This window comes from Protopterus annectens, chromosome 3.part0 (assembly GCF_019279795.1).
Source record: "Protopterus annectens isolate FY-2018-M chromosome 3.part0, PAN1.0, whole genome shotgun sequence".
NCBI lineage: Eukaryota > Metazoa > Chordata > Ceratodontiformes > Protopteridae > Protopterus > Protopterus annectens.
Window position 1 is genome coordinate 770,160,282 of NC_056731.1, and position 13,150 is coordinate 770,173,431.

The window sequence follows — 13,150 nt, forward strand, 5'->3', positions numbered from 1 at the left end:
TTACATAGGCCCAAGGGCCAATAGCCTAGTACCTACCTATGAACCTATATATATATATATATATATATATATATATATATATATATATATATATAAAATATATTTGTTTATATATATATATATATATATATATATATATATATATATATATGTATATATATACATACATACATGCATATGTGTATATATATATATATATATATATATATATATATGCATATATATATATATATATATATATATATATATATATATATATATATATATATATACATATATATAGTGTACTGCAAAATCCCTTATGAGATGGTCTTTAAGTAATTCAGAGCTCAATTCTAGCAATGCAGTTTAGGAGTCTGGGACTAATTTAACGCAAAGATTGAAGAAAATATATATCTGAAAATTTGTGAACTAGTATGGTACATATTGGCTGCTAAAACAGTGTGCGGTATTATTAGCTGCTCTATGTCAGACGTTAAATTGTGGGAGAATTTACAGTAAGCCTTTAGATGCCACAATATGAACAAAAGATGACTGACTTAAATAATTTTATAATTTCAAATCATCCTATGACCTCCCCTGCCCTGGTCGTGCCTTCGGTTGCTGGCTCCGTGCGTGGCTTGTGGTCTATACCTGCAATACCCCAGGCATCCCACCTGTGCTGCATAGCACCCTGGTTCCCTACCAGCAAGAACTATCTCAGACATCGTGCGGTGCATTTGGAAAACTGTCCTGCCTCCCCACAAGAATCTAAACCATCTAACGTGTGTATGTACCAAACTGCATAGCCTTTTGTGCCACTGGTTGATGTTTTTGACCCAGCGTGCGCTAGCCAGCAGCCCAACACCGACCCAGTCTCCTGTTGCTCCATAGACTCCATCCTTTCCCCTCTGTGCTGCCCCAAACATCTGCAAATTACCCACTTTAGTCTGCAGGTGACAGCATCCACCCACTAACTGACTTACATCTCATTCTTACTTAGCTCTGAACTTTCTGACTAACCTTCCAGCTGCCTATCCTACCTCTGTACCCTTATGAGTTCTATGTCTGCATTCCACTCTTAGACTCAGTGCCCTACTCCTATCCTCAGTGGCTACTTACCTTGTGTTTCTACTCCTGCCCTCACTGATTGTTTTTCATAGCTCACTCATCTCTTGGTCTTCCTTTCTTAGCTCTTCCCGCTCCATTCGCCCTACAGGCTCACTCAACACCCCTACCCTGCCCCCTATTACCACCCGCCCCCACTACCTCTAGCTTTATAGCCCATTGACCACACCCTACTTAGCTCTTGTCCCACCTCTCACCCTCCTAGCTCCTCCCCTAACAACTCATACCACACCTCACCCTCCTAGCCACTCCCCAATCAACTCATACCACAACCCTTTTACACCTACACCATACACTCCACTCTTTTCAAGCCCTCCTCCCAACTAAATCCCTAAATTACAACTATGCTAGCAAAATCATCCTCACTTATAACCCATCTACTACTACTTCTTGTTCTATCCTATCTAACTTACCTTACCATACCCTTCAATATTATCCATTCACCCCACTTTCACACTACTAGTTCAATCCCTGAACAAAACCAACACTCTTCAACATTCATCAGCCCCCATCTTTACTTCAATAATCCCTCCCTTCTCTTCCCATTCAGACTCTTCCCCATCCACAAACACACCACCCTAACCCTAACTAGAACCAAATATACAACCCACACTCTATACACAAAACTATCCAATGACCTTTATTTCCAGCTTCACCATTTAATCAACACCCTTCTTTCTGATGACATTCACCCCATCCCAGGTCCCCCTCCCATCAACTCCTCATATACACCATCTTACACCCCTCCATCTGTAAAAACCCTCTCCTTCTCAGCATTAAACACTCAAAGTATATGCAACAAAATCCCCAACCTTCATGCCTGGCTTCTCCATAACCATCCCAACATACTCTCTATCTCTGAAACATGGCTAAAACCCTCCATAAAAGATTCTGAAATAGCTCCCCCCAACTACAATATCATCAGGAAAGATAGAACCCATAAAAAAGGAGGTGGAGTTGCTCTACTCTATTTCTCCTCCCTTTCAGTTACATCATACTCTAAGCCTATTCCCCAATTTGCCAACGCCGAACTACTTTTAGCCTTACTTCACCTAAACAAGCATAAAACCATATGCATGGCCTCCCTCTACATCCCTTCTTGTGACAACATACCTATTCTCGAAGACATACTCTCTTGGCTCTCCTCCAATATTACAAACGAGATTTATATCCTAGGTGACGTTAACATTAACTGGCCCTCTGTCCAATCCCCCAAAAAATCCCTAAATATAAACCTTTATAACTTCCAACAGCTCATCAACTCCATAACCAGACCATCAAAAGACCTTTCCTCTGGGAGCACTATTGACTGGATCCTAGTATCACACCCTCATCTTATTACCAGCAGTGGCACCCTCCCAGACTCCTTCAGTGACCACTTTCCTACTTTCGCTCGTCATCACTCTCCCTCACTGCAACTACCACAAACCACCATCTCTTTGCGTTCATTAAAGAACTTCAACCCCAACTCCTTCTCTGACTTACTTAAAAAATTCAACTGGAATCCTCTAAAAACTCTTCCCTTAGACAAAGCGGTCAATTATTTTAATACAACATTTCTAAACCTACTAGACAACTTGGCCCCTTTGAGAACTAAGAGAATTAAGAGCAAAACCATCCCCTGGCTAACTAAAAATACCTTAGCTGTCATGCGCCTCCGTGATAAAGCATTAAAGAACCACTACAAAAGCAGAACCCCTGACACCCTGAATGAATACAAAACACTCCTTAACAGAGTAAAAAAACTCATTACTTCCGACTGCAAATCCTACTACATTACCCTCCAAAATGATCACAAAACCAACCCTAAAAAATTCTGGGATACCATCTCCACCCTCTTCAACCCTGGGAAAAAGGAAAACCCTCAACCAGAACATAATGCTTCCGAAATTGACCTAGCCTCCCAATTTAACAGCTTTTTCATCGACTCCATAAGCAAATTAACATCATCTTTCAAAAATAATTCTACTCATCCAACTTCACTTCCCACACCCCCCCCCCTCAGATATTTCCACCTCCCACTTATCTCTCTTCTCTCTCAAACCCATCCCCGTGTCAACTATTAAAAAACTCCTCCTAAAATTAAAACCATGCTCTAATGCCCCTGATAATATCCCTTCCTTTTTACTAAAAACAGCTGCTGATGCCATTGCCTTTCCCATCTGTATTCTTATAAACCGGTCTATTCAAGAAGGCTATGTACCCCAAATATGGAAGAAAGCATATATTATTCCCCTCCACGAAGGTGGAAACAATAATAACATCTCCAACTTTAGACCTATTGCCATCCTATCCCCCATCTCTAAACTACTTGATGTATTCATATTCAATTTCTACCCCACCTCATCAACAATCACCTACTTACTCCCACACAGCATGTATTCAGACCTGGTCACAGCACTACTACTGCTCTACTCTCCTTCCTTGAAACCATAAATAAAGCGTGCAACTCTAACTGTATCGTTTCCACACTCCTCTTGGATCTTTCTAAGGCTTTTGATACTATCTCTCACTCTCTCCTTTTGACTAAACTCTCTAATCTACAACTCTCACCCAATTCTATTAACTGGTTTACTAGCTACCTTTCCAATAGGCAACAAGCCGTCAAATGGAAGAAATCCACTTCCTTATTTCTTAACACTGTCACTGGTGTACCCCAAGGTTCTATATTAGGTCCCTTACTGTTTAACATTTTCATCAACGACTTCCACCGCACTATTCCTAATGCTAAAATCCTCCAATATGCAGACGATTCAGCAATTACTTGTGCTGCTAACTCCATTCCCACCCTGATACAGCTAACACAAGATGCCTTCTCTACCACCGAACAATGGATGCTAGATAATCATCTAGCTCTTAATCCATCAAAAACTAAACTTATGATATTCACCCCATCCAAAACCTTAACTATCAACATAAATTCATTCTCCATAACCAGTCACAACAATACTACCCTTGAAATTGTTCCCAGTGCTAAACTATTAGGTGTTCTTATTGATAATCAGCTTAAATTTGACACTCATATACAAAGTAACATAAAAAAAACTCACCAGAAACCTGGTATGTTCTATCGCCATATTCGCTTCCTCACCCCATCCACTAGATTCCTCCTTGCTTCCACATATCTCATCCCTTCCCTCCTTTATGGTGCCCCACTCTTTACTAATCTACAATCCTCTACCAAAACAAAACTCTCCTCCTGCTATAATAAAATCGCCAAATTCATCACTGGCCACAGATCCTCCTCTCATCACTGCATTGCTCTTCACAAGCTAAATTGGCTAGAACTTCCCAATTACCTCATATACACTCAACTAACTCATGCCCACAAGCTCATATTCAAGCCCTCCCTCTGCCCTTTTCTTGCCTCAACCTTCACTATTCACATACCCAGCCGACCCCTAAGAACCAACACTCAGAACTTAAACAAACTCCACAAACCAACCCATCCAGCAGGCAAACTCCGACTCTCTTTTTCCCTAGCCCGTCTCTGGAACTCCCTCCCACCTCATATTCGTAGCACCTGCAGTCTCCCCTCCTTTAAAACTCTCCTTCACTCACACTTACAAACACTGTGAGAATGCTCATGTTCCCATCCTGCTTAACTTTTCCCAGCCACTATCTTATCCCTTAGCCAATAACCAGATCAGATCACTGCTACAGGAACTTACATACAGTAAATAAACACTTACATTTAATTCTGTGTACATACCTTCACACTATTGTCTTAAACTAAATATCTATCTTAGTGATTATAGTGACTTAAAAAAAACAAAAAAAAAATTTTGTTTTGTAAACTGATGTGAATTGTTACATATTGTTATGCTTTACCTTCTATTTCTGCTTTGATTTACTTTGGCTTAAATGTACTCTCCTTACATTTTACTATGTTTTTATATATTGTATTTCACTATGTTTTGTATTGTATCCATGGAGCTTTTCTCCCCAGGACTCCATTGAAAACGGGCTCATTCGGCCCAATGGACCATCCTGGCAACCAAACTTCAAATAAAATAAAATAAATAAATAAATAAATTGGCCTAGTTTCTGGTGTCATTCTAAGAGGATGCAATATTTGTCAGTATGGAAGGAGAAGGTCAACATACCCCACTGCTTTGCCAAGGTTGGCTTCCACCTCTCCCCCTAGGCTTTCAAATATTAGCTAAAACATTGTCATCCCTACAGTGCCTTTCTTAAGCAATGCCAAACTGAAAGCACTTCTGACATAGCAAATGAAAACCAAGAAAATCTAAAGGTGTTACTGCTCAATGCTAGGAGTCTAAATTAGACACTCCATGCCCTACAAGCTCTCTTCACTCTGGAGAATGCCGGTGTTTATGCAGTCATTAAGACATGGTTTAAAGCTGTGGAGAGCATACCAGCAGTGCAAGGCTAGAATGCCTTCCGCACATTTAATCCAGCTACCATGCAGACAGGGACTAAAGGGGGAGGTGTCTCAGTTTACATTAAAAATAAATATACCACAATGCTGGTGAAACAGGACAATGCACTTCAGCTTCTCCACATTTAAATCACTATTGGCAAAATCCAATACCATTTCCCCCTCTCTGACCCAGGAAACTCATAACATGCATTTAAGCTTACAGAAAACACTCACCATCCAACCCAATACCATATTTATGAATGACTTTAATTATCCCACCATTAAATGGGAATCATAAACGACACCGAACATGCAGGCTCAGAGATTCCTGGATTTTATAAACACAAACTCCCTAGGTCAGATTGTCAATACCCCGACAAGGGGTGCAAACATACTGGATCTAGTCCTCACTAATATGAGAGAGTGCTGCACACTCCCTGGTGTAATGTCTTCTCTGGTAAGGTCACAACACAAAATTATCTCCTTTGAAGTAAAAATAAATTGCGGGATCCCAGCTAATCCTGGAATGTTCAAGAACTGCTGTAAGGCTAACCTCCTACTATCAAGTAACAACATGTCAACATTTCAAGCCCTCATAAACCCTGAGAACACTACTGCCTAGGTAAAACTGTTCCATAAACCCTGTACAAGCATGTTAATAGCTGGAAAGATGCAGCTGTACCCACCAGGAGGAAATACAGAACTAACAAAAAATAAGCCACCTTGGTGGAATCACAACATTAATAGGCTGTAAAACAGAAGGATGAAAATCATAGCAAAAATTAGAATACGTAGTACCCAGCAGGATAAAAGCACTGTCATAAACTAAACAAACAACCCAGAGGGCAAAAAAGCCAAATTTGAGGTAAATGTGACCTCCCAGGCCAAGGACAACCACAAAGTATTCTTTGGCTATGTCTACAACTTCAAAACCAATACACAATTGTGTGTAGAGCTCATTGTTAATGGAGTCACCTACATTTACCCAGAAGATTTAGTAAACCTACTGGCAGACAAATTCATCTCTAACTTTTTAACCATCTCTCCCACTCAACCTGCTGTCAGGAAATATCATCAAATATAACTCCCCCTACTATCACTAGGGAACAGGTTCTCAATGTTCTCTCTAAAGCCAATAACACTCCATCGATGAGGCCAGACAATATCCCAGGATGCTTTCTAAATAGCATGAAAAATGTCTTATCAGGCCATCTGGAATTGCTTTTTAACTGTAGCCTCCAAACAGGTTTTGTGCTTCATGAATGGAAAACAGCAAAAGTCATCCTTCTGCACAAAGGTGGACAATCTACAGACCCTAGAAACTACAGATCCATAAGTCTCACTAGTTTCATATGCAAAACAATGGAAAGAATTACCATGAAAATGATCAGTAATGACAAAGGATACCTCCAAACACTTGAACCAACACAATATAGTTTCAGCAAGGGCAAGTCATGTGTATTCAACCTGGTGGACTTCTTTGAGAAAGTCACCAAAGCAATGGATGAGGGCAAAATAGTTCACACTGCCTACCTTGACCTGGCCAAGGCATTTGATACAATACTCTATTTGGGCATTGCTGACAAACTCAAGAGGTTAGGTATCAATCCTTATGTTACCCAGTGGATAGCCAGCTGGCTCACAGACAGGAACAAAGAAGTTAGAATTGGGGAATCCACTTATACAAAGAGGCCAATCACAAGTGGAGTTTCTCAGGGATTGGTCCTCAGACCATTCCTTTTTTGGCATTAACTATAATGAAGTCAAGGGCAATGTCAGGGACCTCTGGCTGACTAAACTTGCAGGTGACTGAAAAATAGGAGCAATCACAGAACCCCTGCTGACACAAATGTTCTTCAGGAATGGATGACACAGACAAATAACTTGTGTCAGAGCCATGGATTAAAACTAAATGCCAAGAAATGCATAATAGAATCCTTTGGAAAGTCATCCACCCCTGGTAACTGTCATATTGACAACACCCCCCTAAGAGTTGACCTAGTAGTCAGAGACTTGCGGACACACATAGACAGTCTTCTTCTTTCGGCTGTTTCCACTAGGGGTCACCACAGTGGATCATCTGTTTCCATTTCTTCCTGTCCTCTGATTCTTGCTCTGTCACACCAACCACCTGCATGTCCTCTCTCACCACATCCATAAACCTTGTCTTAGGCCTTCCTCCTTTTCTTCTACCTGGCAGCTCCATCCTTAGCATCCTTCTCCCAATACACCCAGAATCCCTCCTCAGCACATGTCCAAACCGATGGAATCTCACCTCTCTGGCTTTGTCTCCAAATTGTCCAACCTGAGCTGACCCTCTAATATACTGATTCCTAATCCTGTCCATTCTTGTCACACCCAATGCAAATCTTAACACCTTTAACTCTGCTACCTCCAGCTCTGATTTCTGCCTTTTCTTCAATGCCATCATCTCCAACCCATATAACAAAGGTGGGCTCACTACCCTCTTGTAGACCTTCTCTTTTACTCTTACTGGTACCATCTGTCACAAATTACTCTTGACACTCTTCTTTACCCACTCCACCCTGCCTGCACTCTCTTCTTTACCTCTCTGCTAAACTCAGCATTACTCTGAACTGTTGATCCCAGGTATTTAAACTCATCCACCTTTGCCAGATCTACTCCCTGCATCCTCATCATTTCTCTGTCTTAGTCTTGCTGACCTTCATTGCTCTCCTCACTAGAGAATATTTTCATTTCTCCAGGGTCACCTCAACCTCTTCTCTACTCTCACTACAGATCATAATGTCATCCGAAAACATCACAGTCCATGGGGACTCCTGTCTGATCTCATCTGGCAACCTGTCCATCACCATTGCAAATAAGAAAGGGCTCAGATCTGATTCTTGATGTAATTCCACCTCCACTTTCTGACCCTCTCTATACTTCTACATCAACACCCTCAGAGCAAACATCACATCTGAAACCATGGTGCTGCTCACTAATCATCACCTCCCTTCTTAACCTAGCTTCCACTACTCTGTCCCATAACTTCATGCTGTGACTGATCAGTTTTATCCCTCTGTAGTTACTACAGCTCTGCACATCACCCTTATTTTAAAAATTGGTACCAAGACACTTCTTCTCCACTCCTCAGGCATCCTCTTACATTCCAAGATTTCATTAAACAATCTGGTTAAAAATTCCAGTACCATCTCTCCTAAGCATCTCCATGCTTTCACAGGTATATCATCTGGACCAACAGCCTTTCCATTCTTCATCCTCTTCATAGCTATCCTTACTTTCACCTTGCTAATCCATTGCACTTCCTTATTCACTATCCCCACATCATCCAACCTTCTCTCTCTCTCTCTCTCTCTCTCTCTCATTCTCTTCATTCATCTTCAAAGTACTCTTTCTATCTGCTCAGCACACTGTCCTCGCTTGTGAGTATGTTTCCCTTGTTATCCTTTATCACCTTTACCTGCTGCACATCTTTCCCAACTTGGTCCTTCTGTCTAGCCAATCAATACAGGTCCTTTTCTCCAACCTTAGTGTCCAACTTTTCATTCAACTCACCATACACCTTATCCTTAGCCTTCACTACCTCTCTCTTCACCATATGCCTCATCTCCTTATACTCCTTTCTACTTTCTTTATCTCTCTGACAATCCCACTTCTTCTTCACCAACCTCTTTCTCTGTATAGTCTCTGGTAATTCCTCATTCCACCACCAGGTCTCCTTGTCCTCCTTCCTCTATCCAGATGTCACACCAAACACCCTTCTAGCTGTCTCCTGTACCAGCTCTGCTGTAGTAACCCAGCTATTTGGTAACTCTTCACTGCCACCAGTGCCTGTCTTAAGTTTTACCTAAGCTCCACCTCACAATCATTCTTTTTCAACTTCCACCATTTGACCCTTGGCACTGCCCTCACTCTCCTTTTCTTGACCACCAATGTCATCCTACAGAACACCATCCTATGCTGCCTAACTATGCTTGGACTGGACACATATAGACAGTAATCTAGCCTCTGACCATCATGTGTCTAAAGTAGTGAGGAAATCATTCTATGTTGTGCAACTTATAAACAAAGGTATGGCATCTAGGTACAAGGAGGTGATTGTTCCACTGTATTCAGCATTCATCAGACCTACCATTGAGTACAATGCCCCATTTGGTATGTAACTAACCATGCACATCCAACAACTGAAATGTCCACAGAGGTTCCTCTCTAAAAGAATACGTGGCATAAGTAACATGTATCTGTAATTTTTCTATGTGGAGCTTTTCTCCCCGGGCCTCTGCTGAAAAAGGGCCTTTTTGGCTCAGTCAGACACCCCCGGTTAACAAATGTAAAATAAAATAAAATAAAATAAATGTCCTTTGCAGACCACCTCAAAGCCCTATTCCTGTATTCTGTCTCCTAAAGACTGTTCACGGGAGCTCTACGGCTGGCATACAAGACATTGTCAGACCCCACCCTGATGGACCTCCTGCATATCGCAAAACAAACAGCAGCAGAATTACCCATTCTAAAGAGCTAAACCATGCTTGTGATATAAACAAGATCTGCTGGATAGACAATTATGTATGTCAGAGACTACTCCTTCTCTGGAAAAAGTTCCCCATCCATGTGAAGCAGAGTTCCTCCCTAACCCAGTTCAAGTGTAATTTGGATAATTGGATGGAGAACAGGAAATTCATCCCTGGTTTGGCACCTATTGTCTCTAGTGGCTACAGGCATCATGTAAATGGTTCATCTTTGAGGCCCCTGTTTGTAAATGTTTCATCTTCTAAGCCCCTGTTTACACTTATCAAGAGTACCACGACTTATTGGAGCTTTGGGATGCATAGCTTGGGTTAAAAAGGACCTTGTGGTCATTAACCCAGTAAATACCTATAAAGCTATTAATATTTTACCTCAGTCAGCGTGAACCCAGTTTTCAGTTCATCTCTCAGAGCCTGAGCAGACACCATATACAGCAAGCCTATTAAATTACCTTAGGATGGGGCAAGATTATGAAAACTGAAAATGACAGAAGGTCATACAGATACTTTCGTAATCAATGTTAGGCAATGATTACACACACACACACACACACACACACACACACACACACACACACACACACATATATATATATATATATATATATATATATATATATATATATATATATATATGTGTGTGTGTGTGTGTGTGTGGATTCCCTTCAGGTGATCAAACTGCCAAAATGCAGAAAATTATATGCCCGAGGCCACCTAATCGGCATTTTGGAAGTTTGAACAAAGTGAATGGAGATTGCCATACATTGCAGAACAGGAAATATGCCATTTTTCTCAATGTAGTGTGATCTCAGAGTTGGTATATTAAATTAGCAGAGGTTGTGGGGAGTGCAGGGGGCTTGCCCCCCCCTTGCAAAAAACACATTTTTTTTTTAATTTTAATTTCAAACTTCCGAAATTTTGCTTGTATTGTCCCGGCCATATAATATTCGTCATTTTGGCATTTCAATCAACTTAAGGTATTTGAATAAAAGTTCCAAATACTGATATACACAAAGTCAACCACAAATTACTGACTTTGTAAATGTTGACATGCTACTACACGTGCACTGTGCAGCAATCTTGGTATATGCAAAACTTCTATTAAAAAAATATAATAAAATATCTGCGACCCCACATCCCCTGCTAATTATATATACTAACTCTGGGAGTGGGCAATGTCAGGGAAGGGCATTTTTCCCTATCTCGACCATATTTGCAGTTGACTAAATTTTGACCTGCAATGATGTTGACAATATTATGTGAACCCCTATATATATATATATATATATATATATATATATATATATATATATATATATGTACAATAAATATAATAATAAAAAAAATATATATATATATATAGAGAGAGAGATAATGCACACACAGACACACACCAACAAGTGTGTGTGTGTGTGTGTGTGTGTGTGTGTGTGTGTGTGTGTGTGTGTGTGTATATATATATATATATATATATATATATATATATATATATATATATATATATATCTGTGTGTGCGTTTGTAATATGATACCATATAGATATATACTGAAATGTGCTGTAGCATAAAGTAAGACTCAGCATTTTAAAAAATCTATGGATAACTTTAATTCTGGACTGTTGTACAGATGAATTAACAAACAAAAAAAAGAGAGACAAGATAGAGGTTATTATCAAAATAGTGGTACTGTGTGCTGACAAGCCCTATTTTGAGATGCCTGACGTTGATCTGTGATATTCAGCACTGCAGCATAAATTACTGTGAAGAAAAGTAAAACTATATTTTAAAATAGCAGCATTTGCGTAGTAGTACTTTTCTGACTCGAGGTGTCAAATTCTGCTTTCCTTAATGATTGAAGTTAGTGAACAAATACAGTTGTAGTGATAACCACACGTGCCAACAACTTCATTCATTTACTAACTATATGCATAAAGACTGGCTGTAGTAAACACTTGATGAATGGCATTAAATAAAGTTGTAGTCATGCAGTCAGACAACTTCATTCACTGCCTTCATTTGTAAATGTTGATTATAACAATGGTGTGCCTAGGGTGGAACAAAGGGAGCAGTTGTACCAGCTGCAAGGTGTTAGGAGGTGCCATCGTCAGAAATGAATGCCAATATTGCTTTTGTGATTTGCACTCAGGGCACTTCAATGCTTTGTGTGTGGTATAAGCTGTAGCAAGCTGCTTGGTACAGTTTACAAAGGAGAAAGTTTTTTTTTCTTTTTGTCCTTATGTATGACGGGACCGTTTTTGTTTTTCCTCAACTTAAAGCTGAGGTGGAATCCAAACGGGGAGTGAGTGGGACAGAGTGCCAGAATAGCTAACTATGGCTCTGGATTAGTAGTAAGGCACCATTGTTTGTTAAAACTAAAGCCCAGTAGAATACTTTTAAATGCTTTACATTTTAAGTGCTTTAGAAGTAGAATACAGAGCTTTAAGTTGTTTTGGACTGGGAATTTTTGTACAGTAGTTACTAATGTAAGCACTGTATAAATGATGTTAGTGAATAAATGAACTTGCAGCATTGACTGTGTATGTCTACAATTTCACTTTCTGAGTAACTTCATTACACACTGGTGTCTTGGATATATTTAAATCTTCTCTCTGCTGGCCATAAGTCTTCTTATAAAGTTCTCATAAAGTCTTGAAAAAGAATAATCTCTATTTGAGCATCTCAGTACGGGTCAACGATTTCTGCTTAGAAATTAGTCATGCTCCTTTCTCTACAATTCCAGGTCTTCATCCCCTTTAACAATGCCAAGAATAGCTTTATATCTCCCTTTTTATCAGGTAGTACCCCCACCACACCCACCACACTAAGAATTAGCAAAAGTGAGTCATTTGTACATGCTGCAGAACCAGCAGGTCTGCTCTATTTATTTTATTAGATGCAATCACCTCCTTCTACGTCCACATGCTTTCAGGTGTCAGGGATCTTAGCAGTGACACAGGCTTGAAGTATGAAGTCACTATGCATACTCCTTGCAAAAGTTGACCCACCAAAGAGGAGGCTTCTTTCTGTTTATGGACCTTGCCTCCACTCAAACCGAGGCACGCAGTGTTTAATCTCCCATCCTCTTATCAACAGAGAAGGAAAAAGCCTAAAGGTTCATTTCCTCATGTCTTCTAGAGTGTCATTCTTAC

General features: G+C 40.1%; 1 protein-coding gene across 4 annotated transcripts in view; it reads right to left on the minus strand.

The window, feature by feature from the left end:
• Positions 1–13,150, minus strand: part of LOC122796547 (collagen alpha-1(XV) chain-like) — a 1,635,928-nt gene that overhangs the window by 672,619 nt on the left and 950,159 nt on the right. The gene's annotated exons all lie outside the window — the stretch shown is intronic.